The sequence below is a fragment of the Bombina bombina genome, chromosome 5, assembly GCF_027579735.1.
Source record: "Bombina bombina isolate aBomBom1 chromosome 5, aBomBom1.pri, whole genome shotgun sequence".
NCBI lineage: Eukaryota > Metazoa > Chordata > Amphibia > Anura > Bombinatoridae > Bombina > Bombina bombina.
In genome coordinates, this window is record NC_069503.1 from 942,067,660 (window position 1) to 942,071,316 (window position 3,657).

A 3,657-nucleotide genomic window follows, 5' to 3' on the forward strand; every position below is an offset into this window, starting at 1 on the left:
TCTAATTGTCTATGTTTTCTTTGTATCCTTTGTTAAAAGGTAGGAAGGTAAGTTAAGGAGCGTGCACGTGTCTGCAGCATTATATGGCAGCAATTTTGCAACAATGTTGTACATTAGCAAGAGCACTAGATGGCAGCACTATTTCCTGTCATGTAGTGCTCCATACATGTGCACGCTTCCTATCTAGATATCTCTCCAATAAAGGATAACATGAGAACAAAGCAAATTTGATACTAGAAGTAAATTTTTAAATTGTATTCTTTATCTAAATCATGAAAGAAAAAAATTGGGTTTCATGTCCCCTTTAAAATAAGGAAAGTTAATACTCACTTGAAAATATTGCATAATAAGCAAAAATTCAACATTCATTTAGAACAAACATGTGGCTAATATTTGTTATTTTTAACAAATGGGCTAAAACATTCGCCCATACCTAGTTTACAGAAAGACTTCTAGCTTTCCATATGTAACCAGGTATTTGTCTATCGCCATAGATACAGTTACTCTTTGGGCCATGATATATCTCCACAGAAAATATAACATAGCATTTAGTCATAATTCATATCATGTCACCCAGCATTACAAAACAGTCCAAATAAACACAGATATTCATCCCTATTTTTTCATAAATATTACTTGTAAATCAAGTGTTCCCTTGAAAGACAACTGCAGAATGAGACGGCTAGATTACGAGTTTTGCGTTAGGCTGAAAAAGCAGCGTTAACAGGTCCTAACGCTGCTTTTTCACTACCGCTGGTATTACGAGTCTTGCAGGTTTAGGGGCACCGCACACATTTTTGGCCTTACCGCAAAACGACTTACGTAAACTTCGTAAAGTCTTTTTTCTATGGGACTTCCATAGCACCGGTATTACGAGTCTGTCCTGGGAGGCTAAAAAGTGAGCGGTACACCCTACCCCGTCAAGAGTCCTAATGCATTTAAAAGTCAGTAGCTAAGAGTTTTATGGTACAACGCCGTAACATAAAACTCATAACTTAACTGCCGCCCCTAACATCGCCGCCACCTACATTATACTTATTAACCCCTAATCTGCTGCCCCCAACATTGCCAACACTTACATTATTTTTATTAACACCTAATCTGCCGCCCCCAATGTCGCCGCAACCTACCTACACTTATTATCCCCTAATCTGCCACCCCCAACGTCACCACCACTATTCTAAATTTATTAACCCCTAAACCTAAGTCTAACCCTAACCCTAACACCCCCTAACAAATATAATTTAAATAAATATAAATAAAATTCCTATCATTAACTAAATAATTCCTATTTAAAACTAAATACCTATAAAATAAACCCTAAGCTAGCTACAATATAACTAATAGTTACATTGTATCTAGCTTAGGGTTTATTTTTATTTTACAGGCAACTTTGTATTTATTTTAACTAGGTAGAATAGTTACTAAATAGTTATTAACTATTTAATAACTACCTAGCTAAAATAAATACAAATTTACCTGTAAAATAAAACCTAACCTAAGTTACGCTAACACCTAACACTACACTACAATTAAATAAATTAACTAAATTAAAAACAATTAAATAAATTAAATACAATTAGCTAAAGTACAAAAAACAAACACTACATTACAGACAATAATATTACAGACAATAATAAACAAATTACAAGATATTTAAACTAATTACACCTAATCTAATAGCCCTATCAAAATAAAAAAGCCCCCCCAAAATAAAAACAACCCTAGCCTAAACTAAACTACCAATAGCACTTAAAAGGGCCTTTTGTGGGGCATTGCTCCAAAGAAATCAGCTTTTTACCTGTTAAAAAAAATACAAACAACCCCCCCAACAGTAAAACCAACCACCCACACAACCAACCCCCCAAATAAAATATTAACTAATAAAACCTAAGCTCCCCATAGCCCTGAAAAGGGCATTTGGATGGGTATTGCCCTTAAAAGGGCATTTAGCTCTATTGCGGCCCAAAGCCCTAACCTAAAAATAAAACCCACCGAATAAACCCTTAAAAAACCTAACACTAACCCCTGAAGATCCACTTACAGTTTTGAAGTTTCAACATCCATCCTCAATGAAGCCGGGAGAAGTCCTCAATGAAGCGGGGAGAAGTCTTCATCCAAGCCGGGAATAGTGGTCCTCCAGACAGGCAGAAGTCTTCATCCAGACGGCATCTTCTATCTTCATCCATCCGGAATCCTTCCAGAATAAATATCTCTTTAAGTGACTTCACCCAAGATGGCGTCCCTTAGATTCCGATTGGCTGATCAGCCAATCGGAATTAAGGTTGAAAAAATCCTATTGGCTGATGCAGTCAGCCAATAGGATTGAACTACAATCCTATTGGCTGATCCAATCAGCCAATAGGATTGAGCTGGCATTCTATTGGCTGATTGGAACAGCCAATAGGATTGTAGTTCAATCATATTGGCTGACTGTATCAGCCAATAGGATTTTTTATATAGAGCTAAATGCCCTTTTAAGGACAATGCCCATCCAAATGCCCTTTTCAGGGCAATGGGGAACTTAGGTTTTTTTAGTTAGGGTTTTATTTGGGGGGTTGGTTGTGTGGGTGGTGGGTTTTACTGTTGGGGGGGTTGTTTGTATTTTTTTTTCAGGTAAAAGAGCTAATTTCTTTGGGGCAATGCCCCGCAGAAAGCCCTCTTAAGTGCTATTGGTAGTTTAGTTTAGACTAGGGATTTTTTATGGGGGGGGGTATTTTGATAGGGCTATTAGATTAGGTGTAATTTGTTTAAATATCTTGTAATTTGTTTTTATTTTCTGTAATTTAGTGGGGGGGTTTTGTAATTTAAGTAATTGTATTAAATATATTTAATTCTATTTAATTTAGGGAATGTATTTAATTGTAGGGTTAGGTTAGGTGTTAGTGTAACTTAGATTAGGTTTTATTTTACAGGTAAATTTGTATTTGTTTTAGCTAGGTAGTTAGTAAATAGTTAATAACTATTTAGTAACTATTCTACCTAGTTAAAATAAATACAAATTTACCTGTAAAATAAAAATAAAACCTAAGCTAGATACAATGTAACTATTAGTTATATTGTACCTAGCTTAGGGTTTATTTTATAGGTAAGTATTTAGTGTTAAATAGGAATTATTTAGTTATTAATAGTAGGTTTTCTTTAGATTTATTTTAATTATATTAGGGGGTGTTAGGGTTAGACTTAGATTTAGGGGTTAATAAATTTAGTATAGTGGCGGCGACGTTGGGGGCGGCAGATTAGGGGTTAATAAATGTAGATATGTGGCGGCGATGTTAGGGGTTAATAATATTTAACTAGTGTTTGCGAGGCGGGAGTGCGGTGGTTTAGGGGTTAATATGTTTATTATAGTGGCAGCGATGTCCGGAGCGGCAGATTAGGGGTTAATAAGTATAATGCAGGTGTCGGCGATGTTGGGGGCAGCAGATTAGGGGTTAATAAGTGTAAGGTTAGGGGTGTTTAGACTCGGGTTCATGTTAGGGTGTTAGGTGTAAACATAAATTTTGTTTCCCCATAGGATTCAATGGGGCTGCGTTACTGAGCTTTACGCTGCTTTATAGCAGGTGTTAGACTTGTTCTTGAACAGGCTCTCCCCATTGATGTCTTTGGGGAAATCGTGCACGAGCACGTACAACCAGCTCTCCGCTGACTTAAGCA